Genomic DNA, 17897 nt, shown 5'->3' with positions numbered 1-17897 from the left:
TCCATGAACTGCAGTATAGAAGGCTTTCCTGTCCTTCACTGTTTCCCTGAGGCTACTCAGCTCATGTCCATTGAGTTGGTGATGCCATCCAACCTCTCATCCTCTGTCACCCCTCCTCTTCCTGCCCTCAATCTTTCCCAGCATCAAGGTCTTTTCCAATGAGTCGGCTCTTCACATCAGGCTGAGTATTAGAGCTTCAGCTTCAGCATCAGTCCTTCCAGTGAATATTCAGGGTCAGCTGCTTTCTGAATAAAGTCATTTTCCTTGCCGCAACACTTTGTCTCTCAGATTCATTCGTTGGCCTGTTGTGTGGAGAGCAGAGCGAGCTTGGACTCGGTAACAAGAGGACATCTCCTAGAATTCTAGAATTTTGGCTGCAAAACCACAAAATGATGCCCAAAACCATGGAAGTCACCAGTGTAAAATATCAAAGCCACCTGTCCCTGAATGATTGTTTAAGGTGAAGCTTCACCCTAAATTAGGATGTATATGTGTTTGTCACTCAGTAGCATCCAACTCTTTGCAAATATTCTGCTTTAGAACACTCAGATCTTAGAAATGCAGGAGTTTCCTATTTTTATCAGAGTTTAACCAAGTTAGCACAGATGCACTACTTTTTTTTCTGCTCTCCCTCTGCATAAATTATCTAAGAACATTCTTCACACTCATCTCCCACATTCCACATAGCCTTTGCACTAACATGTGAATGCACTTACCTGGCCACAGGTGATTGAGTCCACAGTGCCTGTTATACAAAGATGGTTCAACCAAACTATTTACTGCAGCTGTTTAAATAAGAACCAAAAAAAAAGTGTTTATCCCTCTTTGTCTGTAGTGTATTTTATTATTATATTTTTTTAGACTGGGAATTGTTTTCCATATCTTCCTCAGTATTGACTGGAGAAAATTTAAAGTCAGACAACAGGGAGATAGAGGATAATCAAACAGATTTATCAAAAAGTATGTACGCATTTTTCATTTTTCTGTTTTCCTTTACCCATGAGTTAATGACTGACACCCACAATGCAACCATGACTAATAAATTATATTTTTACATCTTATTTGTTTCATAACAAAGTCAAATCAAACATGATAATACAATTTCAGGAGATTTAACACTTTGAACCCAATTCACAAATTCAGTTTTCGACATAGCAATGTGTCCACAGACAGGCTAGTATCGCAATGTTTAAAGAGAACGCTAACATATGTACGCATCAATTTCGTATCCAAGGCAGTAAATTATATCTCACTTTAGCAAAAAATGACCACATTTCTCTTTTCTGGTGCCACACTTTCCATTTGACATACATCCCAGATAGTGTCAATAAAGCAATTTGTTTTAAAATTATTTCTATAAGGCTGTAGCTTTATAGATTGGCAATAAGGCTATCTAGTTGTAATAAGTTATATATTTGCAACCTACTCCAGTATTCTTGCCTGAAGAATCCCTTGGATAGAGGAGCCTGGAGGGCTACAGTGTGTGGGGTGGCAAAGAATTGGACACAACTAAGCAACTAACACTGCCACTACTACTACTTATTTGCATTGAAGTTATGTGCACATTAATCTATACAGCTTACATATTTTCACATAAATTCAGCTACTTTATAACGGAATTTTTATTCTTTTACACTTAGCCATTTGCATTTTACCTTTTTGATGTTAAACTGTTTATTGTCCTTTGAAACGTGATTATCTGAGTATGTGTGCATGTGTCTTTGTGTTAATGTACTAATATCTGGAAGAGGGTAAGTGAGAGAAGGATAGGAAACGTTTGAGAAGAAAACAAAGAATAGAAGAAAAATTGTCATAAATTTTTGCGTTCAAATCAGAGAACATTTTTTTAAATAGCACTGTTTTATACCAATTCATATTTTTTCTTTAACAGGTATGTGTGTTTTTCCAGGGATAAAGGAAATCATAGTTGGGATGTTTACTTTTGCAATTAAAAGGATATTTCTGAATTTAGACTTAAGCAACTCTGCAGGAAATAATTCCACAAATAAAACTGGAATCTATTTTGAAGTTTAAAAAATGTGATATATGTTGTATATAACACTCTCTCACAAACTATAAATTGTGAAAAAACATGCATCAGGAAAAAATCAACTGACAATTGCAAATACTCTGCATGGTTAGTTTCATGTGATATTGTCACTTTTGACTCTAAATACTGAATTGCTTATTTTCATAACCCAAATTTCTTTATAAGTTATCCTTATTTCTGAGAACCCAAAAGAAATATAGAATGATTAGATGACACTTCCATAGTTTTATATATAACTTTGGTAACTTTACTTATATCTAATTGGATACATATATGTGAAAATGAATGGACTTGATTAATTCGAAAATATTCTAATGAAAAACTAACTTGAATCTAGCTTTCCAAATTTCACTGTACTCTATTTAATTCAGAAAATTCACCAAACAATTTCAGAGGTGAAGGGACTCTTTTCCTAGTAATTACATTATATAAAGCCTTCTTTACTTCCTTATTCCTGAGGCTGTAGATCAGAAGATTTAATATGGGGATCACCCTGTGTAGAACACAGAAGCCACTTTGTCCTGATTCAAAGATAGCTGGAAGTAGGTCTCAGATAAGTATAGATGGAGGTGGACTAGAACAGGATGATGGCTGTCAGGTGACACACACGTGTAGAGAAGGCTTTGCATCTCCTCCCCTGAATGCATACGGAAGATGGAGAAGAGAATAAAGGAGTAGGAGGCAAAGATCACCAGCAGAATTCCAACCATATTTACACCAGCAAACGTGGAAAAGATGCTTTCATGCAGGCATGTGTCAGTACAGGACAGCTTAAAAAGCGGGGGATTGTCACAGAAGAAGTGATGGATGACCTTGGAAATGCAGAATGACAAGCTGCTCACATACCCTGTGTGAACCACAGAGTTGAACAGTCCTGCTGTAAAAGCCCCTGCTGCCATTTTCAGGCAGACTGCCTGGACATGATTAAGGCATAAAGGAGAGGGCTGCATATGGTCACATAGCGGTCACAGATCATTAACCTAAAAGGACGCATTCAGCTGTGGCAAAGGCTATAAAGAAGTACATCTGCAGAAAGCAGCAGCAAAGGAGATGGTTTTCTTCTCTGACAATAAATCAACCAGCATCTTTGGAGTGATGGTGGATGAATAACAAACATCCACAAAGGACAGGTTAGCCAGGAAGAAGTACAAGGGTGTGTGAAGTTGGGAATCAGTCCTGATTAAGAGGATCATCCCAACATCCCCCACAACTGTAAGCATGTAAATCACCAAGAAAAGGCAAAAGAAGATAGCCTGGATCTCCAGTGTGTCTGCTAATCCCAACAGGATGAACTGCGTGAGTGAAGTATAATTTTTTTTTTACCCATTGATTACGGATACAGTATGCTTAAACTTAAATCGGGTGTAAATATTTCCCTTTGCACAATTTACCAGAAATAGAAATAGTGATAAGTTAAGTCATATATGAAAAAGAAGCCTGGGACAACAGTGCATGGTAAACAGAGTCAGAGAGAAATTAGTGGGCAAATGAATAGACATTCGATTTTATTAAACATTTGTCTCTAATAATCTGGATTGAGGGATCCACAAATGACTGGTCTAATATACCACCTAAGGTTTTTTTTGTTTGTTTGTTTGTTTTTTTCCTGAATGCAACATCTATGTTCTATTCTTTCCCATTTAGTCCACATTCAAAATGCAAAGTACAGAACTATACTTGCCAAAGTTTTTCCTGTTCTCTGAGCATGTATTTGAATTTAAGTCACATGCTTTTTTTTTTTTTTCTCTCATCAAGACTACTGTCTAGGGAGGGAGGAGGGAGGAGGGTTCAGGATGGGGAACACATGTATACCTCTGGCGGATTCATTTTGATATTTGGCAAAACTAATACAATTATGTAAAGTTTAAAAATAAAATAAAATTTAAAAAAAAAGAAGACTACTGTCTACATTCTTCAACTCTAAAATTTATGCATGGCCAGTTGGTAATCGCTTGTATGTTCTCCAAGCAGCAAAAAATAGCCCAGTTCAATGACTGATATTTTAAAATCTATCATATTCTTAATGATGATATTGTAGTGTATTAAGGTACACAAGTAACTGTTCTTCATACAAAACACTCTATCAGATTAATGCCATATGGTAGCACACACTGTACCTGTTTATGGCGGTAAATGACAGAGATTTCACCAAGTACTTAACAGCATTTTTCTCAGTACTAACTTGTCTAGTCTATCATTTCTGTTTTTAATAGAATCCCTAATAACTCAGTTGAGGCACAAAAAAACATAAAGAAGACAATTTTCATGTTTCAAATGAAATGTAAAGCACTGAAATTTTGTATTACCTCTTCATAAAAATCTGAGACACCTTCTGAGTATATATATGTTGCTCCCCTTTTATTTTATTCTCCTTGAAGAGAGATAGGTAACCATGGGGATTGAATTATAGGTTTCAATTGTGTCATGAGCCCTCTAAAGGCAGAAACTCCAGTCTCAGAAGTATTTAAATATGATAATATGTAAGTATATGAAATTAAACTCTAGATGGAACATAGTGGTGACTGTGTTAAAATTTTTTGCCAAATTAAAAAAAAAAAGTCTATTTAATTGTCACTTTCCTAGTAGGTTTAACTTATTCCAATGGGTACATTCAGTTCAGTTCAGTTGTTCAGTTGTGTTCCACTCTTTGTGACCCCATAAATCACAGCATGCCAAGCCTCCCTGTCCATCACCAACTCCCGGAGTTCACTCAGACTCATGTCCATCGAGTCAGTGATTCCATCCAGCCATCTCATCCTCTGTCATCCCCTTCTCCTCCTGCCCCAAGTCCCTCCCAGCATCAGAGTCTTTTCCAATGAGTCAATTCTTCTCATGAGGTGGTCAAAGTACTGGGGTTTCAGCTTTAGCATCATTCCTTCCAAAGAAATCCCAGGGCTGATCTCCTTCAGAATGGACTGGTTGGATCTCCTTGCAGTCCCAGGGACTCTCAAGAGTCTTCTCCAACACCACAGTTCAAAAGCATCAATTCTTCAGCACTCAGCTTTCTTCACAGTCCAACTTTCACATCCATACATGACTACTGGAAAAACCATAGCCTTGACTAAATTGACCTTTGTTGGCAAAGTAATGTCTGTGTTTTTCAATATGCTATCTAGGTTGGTCATAACTTTTCTTTTAAGGAGTAAGTGTCTTTTAATTTCATAGCTGCAGTCACCATCTGCAGTGATTTTGGAGCCCAAAAAATAAAGTCTGATGCTGTTTCCACTGTTTCCCCATCACATTACCCTCTACCAAATTATGATTCTTCCCTTTGTGTGTGTTTGTGTGTGTGTGTGTATGTGTGCCCCTCCACTTGTCTGGCTGAGTTTAATCTTCAATCGGCTTTGTTCTTGAGTGAAATAAATTAGAAGGAGACTCTAACTACTAACTACATGCCTACATGAATATTCACCTAATCCAGTTGGACTATGGGGCCCCCAGAGGGCCCTAGGTGGCTGTGACAGGTCATGAGGTCTGTGTTGCCACCTCCCCAGTGATTTGAACTTCACATTTTCTATCAGGAGCAACTTATCAGCAAAAGCAAGGGAAGGGCCATGGGGAATATCCCTCCCAAAACTGTAAGTGTGGTTATCATCTTAGCAATCCCTGAATCCCACTCAATTTCCTCCAGAATTCTACTAAGCCACTCCATTCCACCTATATAATATTTTTACTTTTAATATAATATACAGATTGACTTTAATGGACTGAATTGATAATTGGTAGAACATTTCCATAATCAGAAAATCAACAAGACTATTGTAAAGAATGTGGGTCTGTTTCAACTTCTAACATTGGTCTAACTGCTTTGAACTATGCATTGATTAAACTCTGCCATAGCTGAATGTGTGTGCTTGTGGCTTTGTGTTAATATGTGTATCAATCTGGGAAAGAAAACATGAAAGAAGGACAGGAAATTTTTGACAAGAAAAGACAGGAAAAGGAAAAAAGCTGATGCAATCGGTGCATTCTAAGCAGACAGCAGTTTTCTAAGCAGAACATATTTAATCAAATTCCAACATATTCTTTAATGAATAAGTATGTGTTTGTGGGGATAAAGGGAATAAACGTTGACATGTTTCCTGTAGCAACTAAATGCTATTTTTTTATTTTATTATTTAAGCAGTAAAATCTTAATAATTCAATAAAATGGAAATCTATTTTACATTGAAAACTTTTTCACAAATATGATATATTTCAATCCTTTACAAATCATAAATGGTGAAAAATACATCAAAAATAAACTAACAATTACAAAAATAATAAGCAGCTAGTTTCATGTGACATTGTAAATTTTATCTCCATATACTTGACCCTTTATTTCCCTAACCAAGATAGCTTTACAAATAAATCACATTTCAGCAACCTACAAGAAATATACATGACTAGATGAAAGTTTCATGATCTTACATAAGTTTGATAAATTATGTCTAATAGGACACATGTTCATGAGAATTACCAGAACATGAATACACAGATTAAGCTGTAATGAAAATAAGCTTCATCCAGTTTCTGAAAACTAAATTATTTATTCTATTTAGTTCAGAAAATTAATCAATCACAGAAAGCAAGGAATCTTTTTACAAGTAACTACATTCCAAAAGCCTTCTTCACTTCAGTATTCCCGAGACTGTAGATCGAGGATTCAACATGAGGATCACTACTGTGCAGAACACAGAAGACACTTTGTCCTGAGTCAGGGAGTAGCTGGAAGTAGGTCTCGGATAAGTGTAGATGGAGGTGGAATAGAACAGGATGATGGCTGTCAGGTGAGACACACACGTGGAGAAGGCTTTGCATCTCTTCCCCTGAATGCATACAGGAGATAGAGAAGAGAATGTAGGAGTAGGAGTTGAAGATCACCAGCAGAGTTCCGACCATATTCACACCAGCAAACGTGGAAAAGATGCTTTCATGCAGGCGTGTGTCAGAACAGGAGAACTTAAAATGGGGGATTGTCACAGAAGAAGTGATGGATGACATTGGAACTGCAGAATGGTAAGCTGTTTACATAACTGGTGTTTACCATGGAGTTGAACAGTCCTGCTGTAAAAGCCCCTACTGCCATTTCTAGGCAGACCATCCTGGACATGATCAAGGCATAAAGGAAAGGGTTGCATATGGCCACATAGTGGTCACGGGCCATTAACCCAAAAAGGATGCATTCAGTTGTGGCCAAGGCCAAAAAGAAGTACATCTGCTGCGAAAAGCAGTGAACAAAGGAGATTATCTTCTTCCCAGATAATAAATCAACCAGCACCTTTGGAGTGATGGTGGAGGAATAACAAACATCTGCAAAGGACAGGAATAAATACATGAGCATGTGAAACTTGGAATCAGTCCTGATTAAGAGGATAATCCCAATATTCCCCAGAACTGTAAACATGTGGATCAGATCAGTCGCTCAGTCATGTCTGATTCTTTGTGACCCCATGAATCGCAGCACACCAGGCCTCCCTGTCCATCACCAGCTCTCGGAGTTCACTCAGACTCACGTCGATCCAGTCAGTGATGTCATCCAGCCATCTCATCCTCTGTCGTCCCCTTCTCCTCTTGCCCCCAATCCCTTCCAGCATCAGAGTCTTTTCCAATGAGTCAACTCTTTGCATGAAGTGGCCAGAGTTTCAGCTTTAGCATCATTCCTTCCAAAGAAATCTCAGGGCTGATCTCTTTCAGAATGGACTGCTTGGATCTCCTAGCAGTTGAAGGGACTCTCAAGAGTCTTCTCCAACACCACAGTTCAAAAGCATCAATTCTTCAGTGCTCAGCCTTCTTCACAGTCCAACTCTCACATCCATACATGACCACTGGAAAAACCATAGCCTTGACTAGACGAACCTTTGTTGATAAAGTAATGTCTCTGCTTTTGAATATGCTATCTAGGTTGGTCCTAACTTTCCTTCCAAGGAGTAAGCGTCTTTTAATTTCATGGCTGCAGTCACCATCTGCAGTGATTTTGGAGCACAGAAAAGTAAAGTCTGACACTGTTTCCACTGTTTCCCATCTATTTCCCATGAAGTGATGGGACCAGATGCCATGATCTTCGTTTTCTGAATGTTGAGCTTTAAGCCAACTTTTTCACTCTCTACTTTCACCTTCATCAAGAGGCTTTTGAGTTCCTCTTCACTTTCTGCCATAAGGGTGGTGTCATCTGCATATCTGAGGTTATTGATATTTCTCCCGGCAATCATGATTCCAGCTTGTGTTTCTTTCAGTCCAGCGTTTCTCATGAGGTACTCTGCATATAAGTTAAATAAACAGGGTGACAATATACAACCTTGATGAACTCCTTTTCCTATTTGGAACCAGTCTGTTGTTCCATGCCCAGTTCTAACTGTTGCTTCCTGACCTGCATACAGATTTCTCAAGAGGCAGGTCAGGTGGTCTGGTATTTCCATCTCTTTCAGAATTTTCCACAGTTTATTGTGATCCACACACTCAAACGCTTTGGCATAGTCAATAAAGCAGAAATAGATGCTTTTCTGGAACTCTCTTGCTTTTTCCATGATCCAGTGGATGTTGGCAATTTGATCTCTGGTTCCTCTGCCTTTTCTAAAACCAGCTTGAACATCAGGAAGTTCACGGTTCACATATTGCTGAAGCCTGGCTTGGAGAATTTTGAGCATTACTTTACTAGAGTATGAGATGAGTGCAATTGTGCGGTAGTTTGAGCATTCTTTGGCATTGCCTTTCTTTGGGATAGGAATGAAAACTGACGTTTTCCAGTCCTGTGGCCACTGCTGAGTTTTCCAAATTTGCTGGCATATTGAGCGCAGCACTTTCACAGCATCATCTTTCAGGATTTACAATAGCTCAACTGGAATTCTATCACCTCCACTAGCTTTGTTCATAGTGATGCTTTCTAAGGCCCACTTGACTTCACATTCCAGGATGTCTGGTCAAGATCAGTGATCACACCACTGTAATTATCTGGGTCGTGAAGATCTTTTTTGTACAGTTCTTCTGTGTATTCTTGCCACCTCTTCTTAATATTTTCTGCTTCTGTTAGGTCCATACCATTTCTGTCCTTTATCGAGCCCATCTTTGCATGAAATGTTCCTTTGGTATCTCTGATTTTCTTGAAGAGATCCCTAGTCTTTCCCACTCTGTTGTTTTCCTCTATTTCTTTGCATTGATTGCTGAAGAAGGCTTTCTTATCTCTTCTTGCTATTCTTTGGAGCTCTGCATTCAGATGTTTATATCTTTCCTTTTCTCCTTTGCTTTTCACTTCTCTTCTTTTCACAGCTATTTGTAAGGCCTCCCCAGACAGCCATTTTGCTTCTTTGCATTTCTTTTCCATGGGGATGGGCTTGATTCCTGTCTCCTGTACAATGTCACGAACCTCATTCCATAGTTCATCAGGCACTCTATCTATCAGATCTAGGCCCTTAAATCTATTTCTCACTTCCACTGTATAATCATAAGGGATTTGATTTAGGTCATAACTGAATGGTCTAGTGGTTTTCCCTACTTTCTTCAATTTAAATCTGAATTTGGCCATAAGGAGTTCATGGTCTGAGCCACAGTCAGCTCCTGGTCTTGTTTTTGCTGACTGTATAGAGCTTCTCCATCTTTGGCTGCAAAAAATATAATCAGTCTGATTTCGGTGTTGACCATCTGGTGATGTCCTTGTATAGAGTCTTCTCTTGTGTTGTTGGAAAAGGGTGTTTGTTATGACCTGTGCATTTTCTTGGCAAAACTCTGTTAGTCTTTGCCCTGCTTCATTCCGTATTCCAAGGCCAAATTTGCCTGTTACCCCGGGTGTTTGTTGACTTTCTACGTTTGCATTCCAGTCCCCTATAACAAAAAGGACATCTTTTTTGGGTGTTAGTTCTAAAAGGTCTTGTAGGTCTTCATAGAACCGTTCAACTTCAGCTTCTTCAGCATTACTGGTTGGGGCGTAGACTTGGATTACTGTGATATTGAATGGTTTGCCCTGGAAACGAACAGAGATCATTCTGTCGTTTTTGAGATTGCATCCAAGTACTGCATTTCGGACTCTTTTGTTGACCATGATGGCCACTCCATTTCTTCTGGGGGATTCCTGCCCACAGTAGTAGATATAATGGTCATCGGGGTTAAATTCACCCATTCCAGTCCATTTGAGTTCGCTGATTCCTAGAATGTCGACATTCACTCTTGCCATCTCTTGTTTGACCACTTCCAATTTGCCTTGATTAATGGACCTGACATTCCAGGTTCATATGCAATACTACTCTTTACAGCATCGGACCTTGCTTCTATCACCAGTCACATCCACAGCTGGGTATTCTTTTTGCTTTGGCTCCATCCCTTCATTCTTTTTAAATCACCAAGACAAGGCAAAATGGGAAAACCTGTACCTCTAATGTATCTGCTAATCCCAACAGGATGAACTCTGTGGGTGAAGTGTAATTTTTTCTGCCCACTGATTATAGATACAGTATGCTTAAACTTAAACTGGGTGTGCATATTTCCCTTTGCACAATTTACCAGAAATACAAATATTAATAAAGTAAAACATATATGGAAAAGAAACCTAGGACAACAGAGCCCAGTAAACAGAGTCAGAGGAGAATTAGTAGACAAATGAATAAGCATTGGATTTTATTAAGTATTGGCTCTATTAATTCTGAACTGAGGGAACCACAAATGACTCATCTAAATACACATACATCACCTAAGGTTCTTTTTCGAATGCAGCATCTATGTTCTATTCTTTCCCCTCTTGTCCATATCCAACTTCAAAGTACAGAAGTATTCTTGCTGAAGTTTTTTCCATTCTCTGAGCAGGTATTTGAATTTAACTGAAATCATTTTTTTTTTTCTCCTCAAGTCTGCTCTCTATATTCTTCAAGTCCAAAATGTATGCATGGTCACTTGGAAATCACTTGTGTGTGATTCTCCAGGCAGCAAATAGTAGCCCAGTTTGATAACTGATATTTTGACATCCATCATATTCTTAATGATATTGTAGTGTATTAAGGTACACAAATAACTGTTCTCCTTTCAAAGCACTCTACCAAACTAATGTCATGTGGGAGCACACACTACACCTGTTTATGGTGGTGAATGACAGACTGCACCGCGTACTTAACAGCATTTTTCTCAGTACTAACTTGTCTAGTCTATTATTTCTGTTTTTACTAGAATCCCTAATAACTCAGGTGAGGCACAAAAAAACATAAAGAAGACAATTTTCATTCTTTAAGTGAAATGTAAAGCAGTGAAATTTTGAATTACCACTTTGTAAAAATTTGAGACACATTCTGAGTATATGCATATTGCTATCCTTTTATTTCCTGTGGTCATGTATAGATGTGAGAGTTGGACTGTGAAGAAGGCTGAGCACCGAAGAATTGATGCTTTTGTGTTGGAGAAGACTCTTGAGAGTCCCTTGGACTGCAAGGAGATCCAACCAGTCCATTCGGAAGGAGATCAGACCTGAGATTTCTTTGGAAGTAATGATGCTAAAGCTGAAACTCCAGCCTCCACCTCATGCGAAGTGTTGACTCATTGGAAAAGACTGATGCTGGGAGGGATTGGGGGCAAGAGGAGAAGGGGATGACAGAGGATGAGATGGCTGGATGGCATCACTGATTCGATGGACGTGAGTCTCAGTGAACTCCGGGAGTTGGTGATGGACAGGGAGGCCTGGCGTGCTGCGATTCATGGGGTCGCAAAGAGTCGGACACGACTGAGCGACTGATCTGATCTGATCTGAAAGAGGGTTGGGTAACCATGGGGACTGGATTATAGGTTTCAACTGTGTCATGAATCCTCAAAAGGCAGAAACTCCAGTCTCAGAAGTATTTAAATATGATCACATGCAAGTAGATACAGTTAAAGCCTATATGGAACTTTTTGATTTCTGTGTTATTTCAAAGCTATTTATTTGAAAAATTAAAAAAAAATGATCTATTTAATTGCCCCTTTCTTTGAAGTTTTAGCTTATTACAATGGTTACATAATCCTCTACCAAATTATGATTCTTCCCTTTTTGTGTGTGTGTTTATACCCCTACACTCATCTGGCTGAATTTAACCCTCAATCTAGCTCCGTTCTTAAAAGTGAGTGTCTTAGTCACTCAGTTGTGTCTGATTCTTTGGGACCCCTGGTCTGTAGTCTGCTGAACTCCTTTGTCCATGGAATTCTCCAAGCAAGAATACTGGAACGGGTTGCCATTTCCTTCTTCAGGAATCTTCCCAACCCAGAGATTGAACCCAGATCTCCTGCATTGCAGGTAAATTCTTTACCAACTGAGCCAACATGGAAGCTCTGTTTTTAAGTGAAATAAATTAGAAGGAGACACTAATTTCTTACTACATACCTGCATGAATAATCATCAGACCCAGCTGGACTATGTGGAAAGCAAAGGGCAATGGATGGTGTGACAAGTGTGACAGATCTGCTTTGTTATATCCCAGATAACTTGAATATTGCAACTTCTATCAGGAGCAATTTCAGCAGTGAGGACAAGGGAAGAGCCACGAGGAATATCCCTCCAAAAGCTCTAAGTGTGGTTAGCATCTTAGCAATTCCTGAATCCCACTCAATTTCCTCCAGAATTCTACTATGCCACTCCATTCCACATATGTATTATTGCTTACCTTTAATATAATATACGGGTTAACTTTAATGGATTTAATTGGTGACTGGTAGAATATTTCCATAATCAGGAAATCCATGAGACTGTTTTAAAGGATATGGGTCTGTTTTATCCTTCAAACACAGATCTACCTACTTTGAACTATGCATTGATTAAACTCTGCTACAGCTGACTGTGTGTGCATGTGGCTTTATATATAATATGTAGATCAGTCTGGGAGAGAAAATGTGAGAAATTTTTAAGAAGAAAGATGGGAAGAGAAGAAAAGCTATTGCAATTGATTCCTTCTAACCAAACAGCAGTTTTCTAAACAAATATATTTAAACAAATTCCTACATATTCTTTAATGAATAACTTTGTGTTTATGGGGATAAAGGAGATGAAAGTCCACATGTTTATTGTAGCAGTTAAATGATATTACTAAGTTTTGATTTAAGCATTACAGCCCTAATTCAATAAGGTGGAAATCTACATTGAAAATATTTTCACACATGTGATATATACAATTCTTTACAAATCATAAATGTTGAAAAAATACATTTAAAAAAGCTGACAATTACAAATATAATACACAACTAGATTCATGTGACATTGCAAAAGTTATCTCTTCCATATACTTAACCCTTTATTTCCCTAACCAAGACAGCTTTATGAATAAATCATATTTTAGAAACCTATAGGAAAACATACAATGATTAGAAAAAAGTTTCATGATCTGACATGTTTGATAAGTTATATCTAACAGGACTCGTGTCCATGAACATTACTAGAACATAATTACACAGATTAAGTTGTAATGAAAATAAGCTTGATCCAGTTTCTGAAAGTTAAATTATATACTTTATTTAGTTCAGAAAATTAATCAACGACAGAAATGAAGGAATCCTTTTCCTAGTAATTCCATTCCATAAAGCCTTCTTCACTTCCATATTCCAGAGACTGTAGATCAGAGGATTCAACATGGGGATGACCACTGTGTAGAACATGGAAGCTACTTTGTCCTGTGTCAAGGAGTAGCTGGAAGTAGGTCTCAGATAAGTATAGATGGAGGTGGAATAGAACAGGATAATGGCTGTCAGGTGAGATGCACAGGTGGAGAATGCTTTGCATCTCCCCTCCCCTGAATGCATACGGAAAATGTAGAATAGAATGTAGGAGTAGGAGGCGAGGATCACCGGCAGAGTTCCAATGATATTCACACCAGCAAAAGTGGACAAGATACTTTCATATAGGCATGTGTCAGAACAAGAGAGCTCAAAAATTGGGGGCTGTCACAAAAGAAGTGATGAATGACATTGGAACTGCAAAATGGTAAGCTGCTTATACAACTTGTGTGACCCACAGAGTTCAACAGTCCTGCTGTAAAAGCCCCTTTTTCAGGCAGATTGTACTGGACATGATCAAGGCGAACGGGAGAGGGTTGCATATGGCCACAGAGCAGTCACGGGCCATTAACCCGAAAAGGATGCATTCAGTTGTGGCAAAAACGATAAAGAAGTACATCTACAGAAAGCAGCCAGCAAAGGAGATGGTTTTCTTCTCTGATAAAAAAAAAAAAAATCTACTAGCGTCTTTGGAGTGATGGTGGATGAATAACAAACATCCACAAAGGACAGGTTAGCCAGGAAGAAGTACATGGGTGTGTGAAGTCGGGAATCTGTTCTGATTAAGAGAATCATCCCAACATTCCCCACAACTGTAAGTGTATAAATCACAGAAAAAAGGCAAAAGAAGATAACCTGTAGCTCCAGTGTGTCTGCTAATCCCAACAGGATGAACTCAGTGAGCAAAGTATAATTTTTTCTGGCCATTTATTACAGATACTTTATGCTTCAATTTGAATTCATGTAAATATTTTCCTCTCAAAAGTTTACAAGAAGTAGTAGGTCTAATAAAATTAGTCACACATGAAAATAATCTAGGATAACACCATATTATATAGAGCAAGTGAAGCAAGAGGAAAATTAGTGGACAAATGAATGAGCATTGAAATTTGTTAAACAATTCTCCATGTTAAAATATACCTGGTTTGAAAGATTCTCAAATTATTGGGCTAAGTACACATATTTCACTTCAGTTTCTGCAAATCCAATATATATGTTCTATTCTTTTTCTTCTAGCCTACATCCAAAATGCAAAGTACCAAACTATTCTACCTGAAGTCTCTTTCATTGTCTGAACAGGTATGGGAGTTTAACTCAATGCATTTTTTTTTTTTCTCTTCAGGACTACTTTGTATATCCTGCAACTCTAGAATCTATGCATCAATACTTGAAAGTTGCTTTTGTGTTCCTCATGCAGTAAAAAAAAGTCCATTTCAAATAATCAACACGTTAACAATTACCATATTCATAAACATGATTTTGTAGTGTTTTAAATTAAACCAAACAACTCTTTCATTACAAAGCACACTATAAAATTAATGCCATGTATTAGTATTAGCACAGGGCTTCCTTCATAGCTCAGTCTGTAAAGAGTTTGCCTGCAATGCAGGAGACTCGGGTTCAATTCCTGGGTGGGGAAGATCCCCTGGAGAAGGAAATGGCAACCCACTCCAGTATTCTTGCTTGGAGAATCCCATGGAAAGAGGAGCCTGGCAGCCTACTGTCTATGGGGTCCGAAGAGTCAGATACGACTGAGCGACTAAGCATACACATTAATATAAGCACACACTGTACTTGTCCACATCAATGAATGGCAGCACCAATACTTAACAGCATCCTTCCCATTACTAACTTGTCTAGTTTATTGTTGTTGTTGTTGTTGTTTTTATTAGAATGCCAAATAACTCAGTTGAGGCACAAAAATGAAAATATTTTCATTTTCTAAGTAAAATGAAAAGCAGTGAAATTTTGAATTACCTCTTCGTAAAAATCTGAGACACTTTCTGAACATATACACATGGCTGCCTTTTATTTGGTTTTCCTTGAACACGGTAGGGTAACCATGAGGACAGGATTACAGGTTTGGGTTGTGGCATCAGTCCTCTAAAGGCATAAACTCTAATCTCAGAGGAAATTAAAACAAGATCACATGCAGTTAGATGCAGTCAAATGGGGTGTGGATCCTGAATCCTCATGTGATTATTGATCTCTCTGTTACATTAATGTTTCACCAATGTTTATAAGATATTAATTTTAATTGGCTGTTTAATTGCTTCTTTGTAGCTCCCACATATTCCAAAAGGGTGCATAGCCCACTACCAAGTTATCATTTTTCCTTTTCTGTTTGAGTTTGTGTGTGTTCGTGTGTGTGTTCACCCCTCCCCTCATCTCAGTGTGTTTAGCCTTCATTCCAGCTCACTAGTTGAGTGAAATAAATAAGAAAATGACACTCACTTCATCTCTTTTTTTAAACCTTTTTAAATACTCTGAGTAAATAAGACAATATATTTTTAAAAAAGCATATTTTTAAGGTTTTGTAATTACATTTGTTTGTTGAAATTGTCTGTGATTCTGAACTTACAAAGAATTTAAACTACAAATATTCCATTCCAAAAACACAAATCACAAAGAGAAATGAATCACACTGTGTGTCCATATGAAAACAGAGTCTATTTGCATAGAGAAATAAATAAATCATGGCAACATATTCTTAGTTCAAGCTCCAAGAAAATAGAAATAAAAATTGAAATAAATAAGTGGGATCTAATGAAACATATAAGCTTTTGCCAGCATAGGAAACCATAAGCAAAATGAAAAGACAACCTAGGACGGGGTAAAAATTTTTGCAAACCATGCAAATGACAAGGGCTTAATGGATTCATGTTGATGTATGGCAAAACCAATACAATATTATAAAGTAATTATCCTCTAATTAAAATAAATAAATTTAAATTTAAAAAAAAGAAAAAACAAAACAAATATATATACATATATATACACAAACAGCCCATATAACTCAATAACAACACAACATAATAGCAAACCAGGAAAAATTTGACAGAAGACCTGATTAGACATTTCTACAAAGAAAACATACAGATAGTCAACAGGCACAGGAAAAAAATGCTCAACAGCAATAGTTATTAGTGAAAGGTAAATCAAAACTACAACCTCACAGCAGTCAAAATAGCCATCACTAAAAAATATCTACAAATAATAAATGCTAGAGAGCTTATGGAGAAAAGGGAATCCTAATACATTGTTGGTGGGAATGCAAACTGGTGCAGCCACTGTGGAAAACTTATCGAGGTTCCTTAAAAATCAAAAATAAAATTGCCATATGATCCAGCAATCACAATCCTGGGTATATATCTGAATAAAACTATAATTTGAAAAGACATATGTTCCCTTATGTTCCTAGTAGTACTATTTACAATAGCTAAGGCATGAAGGCAACCTTAATGTCTGTTGACAGATGAATGGATAAAAATATGGTACATATTACACAATGGAATATTAGCCATAAAAAAGAATGAAATAATACCTTTCACAGCAACATCGATTGACCTGGAGATTATCATATTAAATGAACCAAGTTAGAGAAAGACAAATATCCAAATATGGTATGATATCATTTATATGTGGAACCTAAAAAAATGATACAAATGAACTTATTTACAGAACAAAGAGACTCACAAGCATAGAAAACAAATTTATAGTTACCAAAGGGGAAAAAGGGTAGGGGGACAAATTTGGAGTTTATGAGTAGCAGATACAAACTATTATTTACAAAATTGATTACCAGCAAGGTCCTACTATGTGTGTGTGTGTGTGTGTGTGTGTGTGTGAGCATGCATGCGCATGCGTGCATGTGTATATACACACAAGGAACTATATTTAATATCCTATGTTGTTGCTGTTCAGTCACTCAGCTGTGTCCAACTCTGATCCATGGACTGCAGCATGCCAGGCTTCCCTGTCCTTTACCATCTCCCAGAGTTTGCTTAAACTCAAGTCCATCAAGTCTGTGATGCCATCCAACCATCTCTGATGCCCCCTTCTTCTCTTAACCTCAATCATTCCCAGCATCAGGGTCTTCTCCAATGAGTCGTCTCTTCCCAACTGTTGGCCAAAGTATTGTAGCTTCAGCTTCATAATCAGTTCTTCCAACAAATATTCAGCATTGACTTAGTTTAGGATCGACTGGTTTGATCTCTTTGCAGGCCAAAAGACTCTCAAGAGTCTTCTTGAGTACCACAATTAAAAGGCATCAATTATTCAGCAGCTAGCCTTCTTTATGGTCCAACTCTCTCATCCATACATGACTACTGGAAAAACCATAGCTTTGACTATATGGACCTTTATCAGCAGAGTG

The 17897-nt window shown here is 37.7% G+C and overlaps 3 pseudogenes; all 3 read right to left on the bottom strand.

Moving 5' to 3' along the window:
• Positions 1-2398: 2398 nt before the first annotated feature.
• On the bottom strand, positions 2399-3363 carry LOC102392282 (annotated as a pseudogene).
• Positions 3364-6640: 3277 nt separating this feature from the next.
• LOC102392596 lies at positions 6641-12717 on the bottom strand (annotated as a pseudogene).
• Positions 12718-13483: 766 nt separating this feature from the next.
• On the bottom strand, positions 13484-14449 carry LOC102392923 (annotated as a pseudogene).
• Positions 14450-17897: the final 3448 nt, after the last annotated feature.

Source organism: Bubalus bubalis, chromosome 17 (genome assembly GCF_019923935.1).
Source record: "Bubalus bubalis isolate 160015118507 breed Murrah chromosome 17, NDDB_SH_1, whole genome shotgun sequence".
NCBI classification, from domain to species: domain Eukaryota; kingdom Metazoa; phylum Chordata; class Mammalia; order Artiodactyla; family Bovidae; genus Bubalus; species Bubalus bubalis.
This window is presented reverse-complemented; position numbering and strand designations above follow the sequence as displayed.